Below are 13101 nucleotides of genomic sequence, written 5' to 3'. Positions count from 1 at the left end.
CCTTGAACCCAAAGCAGTGGTGTTTGCCAACCATGTACTGAAGGTTTTGAAAATGTAAGCAAAAATAAACTTTCCTTCTTAAAATTGTTGTATGGTATATGAGTCATATTAATATATAATTATTAACAGGGAAGGAGATACTTTTTAATCAAAATTTTGAGCTTTTGTTTTTTATTTCAGTTTATTCTTTTCCAGGTTTTAAGGCTATTTTGAAGTGGAACTTAATGTATCTCAATTTTATATATTAAGGTTTACATTTTCATTTATACTGCTTTTGCTTCAATGTTGAGTTTCTCTTCAAAGTCAAATTGGAAAAAAAATGATTGAGACTATAAATTTGATCCATTAGCTCCTCCAGGATATATTCTTATTTAATATACATAAGCTTATCTCAAATGATTTGGAGAGTTCTTCAGGCTGGGCTACTTGATTTGAAGAGAAGGAAAATTTAAATTAAAAGCTTCAAGTTATAAATGCATTTTGGAACCAACTCATATCCTTCTCAGCTATATTGGTGTTTATATATTGTGACTTGTTAACCACCTGTGGGAAATTTCACTGAGCTGTTCCAATTATTATCTTGCAACTGTTGTTTTAATATTAAGTGATATTTTTCTCAAGACAAATCATAAGTATGTTTTCCACTGTTATTTTGAGAGCCATATTCACTACACAGTTTTTAAATAACAGATACTTTTATCTCTAAATCTATTTTCTGACAGGGTACAGTAAGCAAATGTTTTGTGGATTTGTATGGAAAATTAAATAACTCTACCCAATGGAAAATATAAACATTTGACCATGTATCTGAATCAAAAACATCAAGGTATGTTTCTATTGTAGATGTAATAAGATTTTGAATCACTCCTTCTTCATACTTATAAACCATTCTTTTAAAAATGATTGTAGTAGAGTGACATGAATTTAATGAAATTCTTAAAACTATATGAGCATCTCAATTACAGTTGAATGGCATTCCCTTGTCTCTCATTAATACTTGACCATATGACACAGAATGAGAATTCAGTAATGAACTTTCCTATGGTTGGAAGAATGATTGATATTAGTGTAGAAACAGAAGATCTGTCCTTGAACCATAAATGCTCTTCAGCAGGGAGTAAATGCTCATATAATTAAATACCTATAACTATAAGCTACCATAACTTCTATATTATGATATGTAAGTAAGTCATTTTATGTTGCCTTTATAAGGTATATGGGTAAGGTTACTTTTATAGTTTTCTATTTTTTGATTCTTATTCTTTGTTATTCAGAAAGTTTTTCCTTGGAACCTATTTTCGCATTTAGCAGTACTTTGGATGCTGGAAAATATATAATAGCATTTTTATTTGGTATTTAATAAATTTACTTTTAATATTGGACAGGTTGTCTATCCCGTTCTGTTTTAGAACATGAATATATCTGTAGGGATATCAAATTGGGGTTAAAATAAATAAAGGACCCAAACAAAAAGCACTAAAGTTAGAAAACCACAAGCCATTATATAAAGAGCATAAATCATGTTGTCTTTAGTTAAGTGGGTCCACATTTAGAAGGTCAGGGGCTCACCCTGCTTATGAATAGGTTGAGTTCTTTTGTAAGTCTTGAGTGTCATAATCTATCTATCTATCTATCTATGTCTATGTTTAGCACAGTAATATAAAAATGCAGAAAAACTTACACATACATGTGTACGTATGTAATAGGGCTTCCAAGAGACAGAGCATCATTAAATGATTATAGATATTTGTAGATTTTTAAGCTGAAACAATCAGTTCATACTGGCTATTATTTTTTTTTCAACATTTTTAAAATTTGTGCATTATAATTGTACATAACAAGAATTTGTGTTATATATTTATACATGCACAAAATTTAACAATATAATTTGGCCAATATTGCTTCCCAGCACTTCTTCCCTCCCTGCCTACGTCACAACCCTTGGTCTTTTTCTTTAATTATCTCCCTTTGATTTTCCTGAGATCATCCCCAACACCTTTCTATTTCTTTTTCCATTCTAGCTTGCACATATGAGAGAAAGCATATGATTTTTGATCTTCTAAGTTTGACTTATTTTGTTTAATATTATGGTCTCCACCCATTTTCCTGCAGATGACATAATTTCATTTATTTTATGGCTGAGTAAAGTTTCATATTATCTCACTTCTTTTTGAATTCCTAGCATTAGGCACACAGGGAAGCTAGTGTTAGTCCATCATATTGATGATAGTAGTAGCACAGCCCTCCTTTCTTGTTCGCCTCCAATTTTGTTGTTCCTCATGTGTGCCTGCCATGATCCTTTGGGTGATCTTTCATCCTTGTGGTGGAATAGTATAACTTGCAGTAAGGATGAAGGATACTAAGCCAGAGAAGGAAACAGATGGCTGTGGAGGGAACTCCATTAGTTTGACTCCATGTCCATCATCTTTTTTCCTTGAGAAGCGTGGGTGCCAATTTTAAGCCAGAAAATGTCTGCAATATGAGGATTGCCTTCATCTTATAAAATTTTATTCTTCTTGTATGTATCACAGTGTTTTTCACATGTGAACTATAATTCTGTATGTAGTATAATTTTGATAATTATTTGACTTTCTCATTTTTTCTGGTTGGGGATATGTTAGTATTGTAATAAGGTTTTTCATTAATGAAATAGGTGGATTGGATCAGGTGATTTCTAATTCTGATTTCATCTTTGATACACCTTTTAATCTTTTACAGTTATTTGATATGTGTTTCTTTTTTTCTGAGCACCTAAAAACATTTTTTATTCATTCCATTTAGTTGTACATGGCAGTGGAATGCTCTTTGACACATCATACATAAATGGAGCATAACTTCTCATTCTTCTGGTTGTATATGACGCAGACTCAGTGATCATGTAGTCATATATGCACATAGGGTAATTATGTCAGATCCATTCTGCTATTCTTCCTACCTCCATTCCTTTCCCCCTTCCTTCACTCCCCTCTGCCTTATCCACAGTACCTCTGTTTGTCCCTAGGAACCCCAACCCTTATTGTCAATTAGCATCTGAAATTCAGTGAAAACATTCAGCCTTTGGTTCTTTGGGATTAGTTAATTTTGTTAAGCATGATATTCTCCAGTTCTATTCATTTATCACCAAATTCCATAATTTCATTCTTATTTAAGGCTGAGTAATATCTGGTTGTGTATGTATACCACATTTTCTTTATTCATTCATCTGTTGAAAGGCACTTAGACAGGTTTCATAGTTTAGCTATAACATTGACGTGGCTGCATCACTGTAGTATTCTGACTTTCAATCCTTTGGGTATGAACTGAGAAGTGGGATAACTGGGTCAATTCCAAGTTTTCTGAGGAATCTCCATGCTGCTTTTCATAATGATAAATTGAAGATTTGCCTTCCCACCAGCAAGGTATGAATGAACCTTTTTTCCTACATCCCCCCAACATTTATTGGTGCTTGAATTCCTGATAATTGCCATTCTGACTGAAGTGAGATGAAATCTCAGTGTAGATTTGACTTGCATTTTTATAATTACTAAAGATGAACATTTTTTCATATATTTGTTGATGGTATTTTCAGATCCTTAGTCCATTTATTGATTGGGTGGATGTTATTGTTGTTGTTATTATTAATATTATTATTAGTAGTAGTATAATGTTTTTGAGTTCTTCATATATCCTGGAGATTAATGCTGAAACTGAGGTGCAGGTGGTAAAGATTTTCTCCTGTTCAGTAGGCTTTCTCTTCATATTATTGTTTCTTGAGCTGAGAAGAATTTTAAAGGCTGCTTCTTTGATTCCATCCCATTTATTGATTGTTGATTTTACTTCTTGTGCTGTACTGGTGTTGTTAAGAAAGTAAGTTCCTAAGCTTACATTCCTACTTTTTCTTCAGTTAGTTGCAGGGTCTCTATGTTCTAATGCCTAAGTCCTTGATCCACTTTGAGTTGTGTGCAGGGTGAGAAGTAGGGGTTTAATTTCATTTTGCTACATGTGTATTTCAAGTTTTCCCAGCACCATTTGTTGAAAATGCTATCTTTTCTTCAGTGTTTGTTTTTGGTGCTGTTTTATAATATTAGATAACTGTACTTATGTGGGTTTTTCTCTGTGTCTTCTCTTCTTTACCATGGTTCTGGTACTGATTGTAATGCCTCCTGCATCACTTTTCTTGCTAATGACTGCTTTGCCTATTCTGATTCTCTAATATTTCCAAATGAGTTTTATGGGTGATTTTTCTATTTCTACAAAGGAACTCATTGGTATTTTTATAGGAATTGCATTGAATCTGCAAAGCACTTTGGGTAGTATGGTTAATTTGACAATATTAATTCTGCCTAAGATAGGCAGAATTAGGGCCTGGGAGATCTGTCCATCTTCAAAGGTCTTTAATTTCTTTCTTCAGTATTCTGTAGTTTTCATTGTAGAACTATTTCATACCTTTTCTTATATATATTCCAAAGTATTATATTGTTTTCTGAGGCTATTTTGAATGGGATATTTTTCTAATTTCTCTTTCAGTTCATTTGCCATTGATATATAGGTACATAAATTATTTATGGGTGCTAATAACCCAATGAATTTTGATGTATTCTATCCCTGTTCCCATTTATTTCTGAAATTTTTTCTCCCCTGATTGTATCTGTTTTCCAATCCTAATCCAGAGTTGTATATTTTAACCTCCAGGCATTAAAAGGTTTGTTTTTTGTCATTAACTTTTTATTTCTTTCATTTATGATCTTATAGGGTTCAAGAAGTTATCTCTATTTCTTGTTTTTACCTTGTACTCAAAAATATGATTTTTTTTTTGGTTCAAGGGATTGAACTCAGAGGCACTTGACAATTGAGCCACATCTCCAGCCTTATTTAGATACAGGATCTCACTGAATTGCTTAGCACCTTTTGTTTGCTGAGGCTGGCTTTGAACTTGCAATCCTTCTGTCTTAGATTTCTGAGCTGCTGGGATTACAGGTGTGCTCCACCACGCCTGACAATATGAACTATTTCAAACAATGGTCATTGTTTCATGGAGAAGCAAATGAATTTATTGTTGATGGATTAAATAGTCCATAGATGTCTGTTCAGTCTATCTGATTAATGTTTTCCATTTAGTTCTGAAGAATCTAGGCTGGCAAGTTTTCTTTTTGGGTGGGCATGGTACAGAAAGGTTTCCCCAAACCTCAGCAGTGCAAAGAGTATGCAGTGTGGTCCTCACAAGGCCTTTCATCTGCCACAAAAACTCTGTGTTCCATATATGGCTCCCTCCAATTGTCACCTCAACCAGCCCCCCAACACTAGACCATTTTATAGGAATCTTGTTTTGTTTAAAAGCATTGACCCAGGTGTTGGGTATATGGCTTAGTGGTAGAGGGCTTTAGCATGTATGAGAACCTGAGTATGGTGCCTATCTCTTTAAAAAAATGACTTGCCAAAATTATTTTTGCCAATGAAAAAGCTTATCAAGAGAGATTGAGGGATACTGGCTGATGTGGGCCATATGTGGAGGTCCTGACCTGAAAGCCTAGAGAAGCAGAGAGTCCATGAGTGTCTCCATGCATCTATTCACTCATTTTGCAAATTTGACTGAGTCCTGGAAGATAAAGTGCAAGTCAGTTATGTAGGTTAGAACAGTGTCCAAGATAGTATGTCTGGTCTCCTTCATTTCAGCTAATATTTAGGGGTAAAACAAATTAAGTACAATATTTACAATGAAGAAGGCCCTGTAAAGGACACAAACTAGGCATTCAGTGTTCACGGTTCCAAGACTGGCTTGCTTCTGAGTGAGGGCTTCATTATCCTGTGATGGCAGGAAAAGTGGGAGCAAGGTGTTACCAGAGGCATTGGATTAAGTGCAGGGATATGAAATAATGCCACAGGCCCTGAGGGGAGGGAGCGAGATCAAGGGAGGGTACAAAAGGATTACGTAGATCATTGCCTGGTCATGGGGACTGTGGACCATGGTGAGTATTTTGAACTTTATTCTAAGAGGAATAGGAAGTCATCTGTGCCTGAATCAGGGTGGGTGTCATGGGTTGGCTCCTGGTATAAACTTTCTTCATTGAACCGATTTTGTTTTAACCCAACTGTTATGTTGTTCTCCCATTTTCATTATATCAAGGTCTCTAATTTTGTTGGACCATTCATTTAATGAAGACTTTTTGTGTTCCTTGTGTTACCACGTTTCTCTGATTCTTCTTGACCCTAGTAGCTTGAAAAGGTGCATGCACATTTGAAGAAACCATTACTTCTTCCAGACTTAAGGACTTATTTGAGGATGGAAAAGATTTTTCCTGCAGAGCAGTACGGGAGGACAAGCTGACCTAGTATAGCACTGGTCTAGTGGCATGGAGCAACATCTTTGTTACCTGAGGTTGAAGGATGCATTGCTTCTCTTTTAGCAGGCACAACTGTTGGTAACATGAGAACCTTCATGGTCATTGGTGGCTAGAGCTATGGGAAATCTAGAGTTGCTATGAGGACTAGCTGGGTCATAGATAGTGCCTCTAGATCCATGCAGAGAAGACTAGAAAAGGTGAAAGATATGGGCCAGGCATTGTGCACACTTTGGTGCAGTGTCAGCTGCAGGCATGTGCAATGTAGACAGGCTACCTGTGGGCAGAGAAGTAGTAAGGAAAAGCTAGGACCAAGGACAGAAGCCAGGGCTGGCAAGGAGTGCCTATGAGGTGGGACCTAGTTTGTTAAAGCACAGGACTATAAGATCAGATCTGATTGTAGACACATAGGGCTTCAGGGAAGGACCAGAAGTAGAGCTTTGCCTGGCTGCTGTGTATCTACAGATCTGGGGCCTGATCATGGATGCATAAAGCTAGAAACCTCACCTGTGAATTGAAGTATGGTGGCAGGGACATGGAGGTGTTGAGGATGGCTGTAAACATGCACTATTTTTTTGTGAGTGGAACTGAGGAGAAACATGTGCAGTGGCACAGAACAACTCTCTCCAGGCAAAGCTACATGGTGGTGGGGATGGTTAATGGGACTCTGGGTGCTTACATATGTTAATAACACCATGAAACAGAGCTGGTGACACATGTGTATGTAACTTCAGAGGCTGCTAAATATGGCGAGCAGTGACTCGTGGCAGGTGTTGGAAGTGGTATTGTGCATGTGCAACTGCCAGTCCAACATCTGGCAGTGTGCATGGATATGGCTGCAGGTGTACACCCATCACATGGGATTGTGCCTCCAGTATGGGCTGCAGCCTTCATGTTCTCTTGCACAGGAAAAGGCTGTTTGGTGACCTTGAGTCTGGATTTGTGGCAACTCTAGCTGAGGTTACCTTGGGTAGGCAGAATCTAGAGGTAGTGGTACAGGTGCCTGGAGACTGTGAATGCAAACACCTTTGAGGCTTTTTGTAGTAGAGAAAGATGCAGGGTTCCTCTGTGGCTGTTGGTTTCCTCAGTGGCAAAACCTACTGCAGTCTGTTTGGAGAAAGCACCTGAAGTATGTAATGGCAAACCCTGAGGGAACGCCAGAAATGAAGGCTAGAGTTGTTTACAGAAGGAGACAGTGCAGAGGTTGTGGGGGTTCTGGTCACAGTAGCCACTGGGGACCATGATTTCTTCGGCTGCAAGTTGATCCATGTGTTGCACCACTTCTTCTTTGTTTCAGGTCATCTCCAAATAGCTCATCTCTTCTTCTCTGCTCAGTAATCTGGGTCGGGAGAAATCAAATCAGAACATTTTGGTACTACACTGGAAAGCCTAGGGTGATGGTTGTTACACTATTCTCCTTTTGCTTTTGAGTGGAACTGGTGGGCTGTTTACTCCCTCTTTGTGTTGAGCAGAGCTATGTCAGGGAGTGGATGATGCAGCAGAGTGACACTAAAATTGCTTTTGGTGCAGTTATTCTGTTGTTTTCTTCTAATCTGTTGCTTTAAATTAAATGCATTCCTGAATTTTTCCAGATTTTTTTAATGGACATCTTAAGTCAGGGATCTCCTTTTCTGCTATTTACTGAATAAAGTAATAGGAAGAGTGCAGTATTTGTTTCCTGCTGTGGACATAGGCAGCTGTGCAATGGCAGAGAGGATGAGTCCTGCCCACCCAGGTCTGGGTGTGGGGGGTTCTCACCTGCCCGCCATTGAGGCCCACCTGATTCTGGTGGGGCATCTCACTCACTGTATGGGTCTTGGGGGGGTCTCAGAGGAGTCCCACCTGGTTCTTGGTGGGGTCTGTACAGAATAGCCAGGCACTGATCACAGTACAGGGGGCGGACCTTCCAGGAGCCAATCAGCTAGGGCCATGCAGATTGTGGAATGCGCATTTGTGTTTATCAGTGTCACCTGGCAACGACTATCTTGCCAGTTGGTTGGCAGATAGGTAATGGCAGACCTGCTTTGGTAGGCCACTTGAGAGAGGTTGTTACCTAATTGTCTTTAGGATGGATAGAGCCTGGAGAAAATTTATTTATATAAGCCTGGGAATCAAGTTTTTCGGATATAACCCTCTTGGGAAGATCCACCAGGCTGCCAAAAATTGTGAACTGGGAAGAATTAAGCGTTATCTGGGACGTGGATGTCCTGTTGATGGCACCGATCATAAAAATAGGTAATAGGGTCTGGGAGGCCAGGGACTGAGGGGTAAGGGACCAATGGGCTGATGGAATTGAAGCCGGCACCGTCCAGGCTGTGCCAATGGGAGCAGAGCAGAAAGGATACCAGTTCTCCTTTCACCAGAATATTTGACTTTAATATCCTGTGGAGTCCTCAATATCCAGGACCTGCATACCTTGGAAGTTCAGTACCCAGGACTTCTAATGGGCAGCTAAACAAAACCAAATTTTTAACTGGTTTCCCAGACACTTAAAATTTCCCTATAAGGTCACTGATTTAAAAAAAAATACACACAACAGCTTTTAATGTACACATTTTCAAAAGCATTGAAAAATTTTCAGATGTAATCTATTACCTGTTGTGTCCCAAGAGCCTCACAAGAACTCTGAATTGGGAAGATGGCTCCATGTTCTTTCTTCTTTTTTATATTTTTAAAATTCTTTCACACTAGTATATTTAGGGGTGTGTCTTCCACCTCTAAAAATAAGATATTACTTATTTCTCACATGCTTCACTCACTAATTTATGAAATTATTAGGATAACTTGGTGTCATCTTGATCATCCAACCATTTTCATAACAACAGTGTTGACAAGCCCTGAATTTTCTGCAAATACTTCATTAACTTCAGTTAGTGAAGTTAACTACCTTTAGCTACCTTTCCACAGAGGACACTAGAGTTCACTGGCAGCTTTCACACTTTCCAGAACACCAGACACAACATGCTTTTTCAATTTTGTTATCACTTTAGACTAAAGTAGAAAAGCATCTGCCAAAAGCTTCTCGCACAAAATTCCAAAATTGCTGATTCCACTGTTCCAGTAGCCTTTCCTGTAGTTATCCATTACTGTGTATCTATACAAGCATGAAGAGTAGAGCATTGGTTGAGAGCATCCAGGCAGTGCAAGCTCTCAGTCACCAGGGCCAAGGGAGTAGCACACAAAGGGTGCCTAGTCTGTACAGTGCTGCCTGCTGGTGCCCTACTGTAGCTTGCCCTACTCGGTTCTGAAGGGACTAAGAGTATCAAAGGTAGGCCCTGCTTGTGGTTTGTGCATTAGAATACTCATTGACCCCAAATGTGAGCTCTCTCTGTGGTTATCAATTTCACAAAAAACAAATAAAAATATCTGTACATTTTTTTAGTTCCACACGCAGTCATTTAGGGTCATGATGACACTAAGAAAATGTTTGCAATGAACAAAGACTTGCCATTCTGTGTATCAAAATACATTATTAACTTTCACAAATTATTTGTTTGCCAATGGCCAAAAGATAAGTGACTGGAACAGGATAAAAAGAATACTCAAATATCTGGAAGGGAGAGTAAAATGGAATTGGTAGGTAGTGGCATGCACAGTTTTAAATGTGGCACAGCAGTTATCATTAAATCATCTATTTGAGGAGCAATAAACAGCTCAAGCCATAATCAACAGCCCAATACCACTACTCTTCATCTTCAAAATACTGTAGCTGCGAAATTTATTTCATTTGTTAGACTTAAATTCCTTCTGTTGCCAAGGACATAAATATTTTTTTCTGTGTTCATATGTCACTGTCACTTGAGCATCTGTAAAATTAGAGTATTTTATCTGATTAAATTAGAATTCCAAGGTTGGAAATGTAGCTCAATGTTAGAGCACTTCTTGCATGTCAAAGCAAAGGGTAAGGGTGCAATCCCCAGCAAAACAACAACAATAACATTGTCATCATCATCAACATAATAAATTTTAAAAAGAGAGGTAGGAAAAAAAGAAGTCTTCTTTCAAATTCATTATTTCTTGGAACGCCTTTGCCAACATGAAGAAAGAATTTATGTTTTCTTCTAGTACATTTCTATATAGATGTCCTATAGTGCATTTCATCTATTGTAGATATTACTATACATACATTTCTTATATATGTATATTTTATTTTACATATGCAATTATAGGTTAATAATTTTGTTTTGGTGAGAATAGAAGAGAACAAGTATAAAAGATTATTACTCCTGAAAAAATATTGCATTACTTTATAAAAGTTTCACATAAAAATACTAAACTTCTCAACTTTAGTATTTTTAAGTGAAGCTTTTATAAAGTAAAGCATTAAAGAATTATTCTTTAATTCTATTCATTTGTACTCATAAAATGAATACGTTTTTAATGCGCAAGAACTGCACAGCTACTTATTTTGTATTTGACATATTCTACTATCTCAGACAACTCTTACATAAAAACTTTCTAGGTGTGACCAGTTAATTCAAACTGACGTGATAGGACTCAATTTCAAATGAAATGGTTCTTCCTCCTTTTCAATCATGCATTCATGGAGGTAAGAAATTGTAAACGTCCCTTGTGAAAAATTAAGACAGTATTAAATACTGAACATTGAAAACACCTGATTCATATATAAATCCCATATATATATAAATACTGAATTAGTTTAACCATACTAATTCATTTGGGTTCTTTTTCCTTTGGCATTAAGTTTGCTTTCGGTTTGGCCTTTTACTGTTATTATTCAGCCTACTTTACCTATCATACTTTTAAAACTGAATTTAAATGCCATCCATGTCATGAGAACTGCCATAAATCTATTGTTTGTCTCACATTTCACTTAAGGTAAGGCACCATGAATTATGATGGTTCTTTATTTTGTTTATGAAGAAAAAATTAAATGCTGCCAATTATAGTTGTAATGCAGCCTGAATTATTAGTGGGATTCCATTGTCAGTGTTGTTAAAATGATAAGAAAAAAAATCACCTTAGACTCATTGAACTACATAGTTTTTAAAATATATTTTTAAAAATCACTACAATACTACTAACTTATTAATTGAAATACTCTTAGTTGATAAAAAGCAATAATATTGATTACAATAGCTACCAATTATGGAGCTGTTGCTGGTGCTACAAAATCTTCAGATGTTTTACGTAGATTCTCCATTAAGCATCCTGGTAGTATTCAGGGAGATACTCATTTTAATCCTTACTTTTTTAGGAAATTGAGGGAGAGTAAGACTGTGGGATAACTAGTACATCACAGAGTCTAAAGTAGAATTCATACTGAAGATGAGCTAAATCTCAAGTCCATCTTCTTTCTAGGCATGTGGGCTGCTCTGCTCTGGGGATGTGGTTCTGTGGTAGAGCCCTTCCTTACCTAGAATGCTTCAGGCCTGGGTTCTATCCCCAGCAATATGAAAACAAAGCAACCAAAAATAAGTAAAATCAATGGAACCAGGCACAGTTGCACATACCCATGATTCCAGTGATTTAGGATGCTGAGGCAAGAGCATTGGAAGTTTAAGACCACAGTGGGCAATTTAGTGAGACCCTGCATCAAAATTGTTTATATAATAAAAATGTGCTTAGGATATGACTCATTAGTTGAGTAACCCAGGGTGCAATCCCCAGCAGTATCAGAAACAAGAAATAGGAAGAAAATGTCAGTGGCATAGGTTGATCATTCATTAATAAAATAAGTAATGACAGCTACTAAATATTGTACCTTCTTCATAAGAAAATAGAGGAATTATGAGCTACTTAATGTTTATAATTGCATAAATAGTTGTGTATTTCAAAAGGTACCTTATGAATTCCTAATAAAGCTTCTTACTTGCACAGAACCCCTCTACATTATGCCTGTGCCTATGGTAATCCAGCAGTGGTGGCTCTTCTAGTGAAGAGGAAATGTAATGTCGATTTGTGTGACAGTGATGGCAACACACCATTGATGAAGGTAGATATACCAGTGGTTTTGCAGGAAATGAATTTGATGAAATGCTTAGAAGAAAAAAATGGTTAATGCCATTTAGTTATAACTAATGGGTAAAACGTGAAATATTTTTCTTGGATTTCCAAAATTTACAATCTATTTCTTGGTTAAAACCAACAGGCCCTACAATATGAGGAAGAGGAATGTGCAATTATTCTTCTAGAACATGGTGCCAATCCAAATGTTCACAACAACAAGGGTGAAACTCCGCTCCACTATGTTATCTTTTATAGGAACACATTAATAGCAACAAAACTGCTTTCATCCAACGCAGATATTGAAGCCAAAAACATGGTATATATATCAATCACTATTATTTTCAAAATATTTAAAATTTTTCTTAAAATTAACAGTAATGCATGTTAAAAAATACTGATTATAAGCAAATTTTCTTTTTATTAAAATACTAGCAAATGTTGGAAGTTCTCCGCGTATTCTTCCTCCTTCTTTTGTAGCTCATGTGTGTATTTAGTTTGCCTCCATCAGTTGAATCCACACTTAGAATTCAAGAGACTCATGCAGAAATCTGAACTTCCAGCTTCTGTGAAGGAACCTGATGCGGTCCCCTTGAGCCATAGTACTGTGTGGTGTGGTGTGCAGGGTTTGCCTCTCACATGCTGGGCACACGTGTTCTTCAGTTTGCTTCTGGCAACTGCAGCACTTACTCCAATCACCTACTTTGCCTCTATAAATGAGGTTACAACTCCTCTTTTTTAATATAGTGTGATAAAGATTTCATGATGTTTTCTACTGATATACAAGAATATGGACTACATAATATATTATGATTCT

General features: G+C 36.9%; 1 long non-coding RNA gene across 1 annotated transcript; it reads left to right on the top strand.

Moving 5' to 3' along the window:
• LOC308655580 lies at nucleotides 1–12560 on the top strand. Its single transcript, XR_014023478.1, has 4 exons — nucleotides 1–54; nucleotides 723–826; nucleotides 12159–12273; nucleotides 12430–12560. It is a non-coding gene; the product is annotated as an uncharacterized lncRNA (long non-coding RNA).
• Nucleotides 12561–13101: the final 541 nt, after the last annotated feature.

This window comes from Spermophilus citellus, assembly GCF_964194105.1.
Source record: "Spermophilus citellus genome assembly, chromosome: 1".
In the NCBI taxonomy this organism is placed as follows: Eukaryota; Metazoa; Chordata; class Mammalia; order Rodentia; family Sciuridae; genus Spermophilus; species Spermophilus citellus.
Note: the sequence above shows the minus strand (reverse complement) of the source record. Positions and strands in the feature narration are given on the sequence as shown.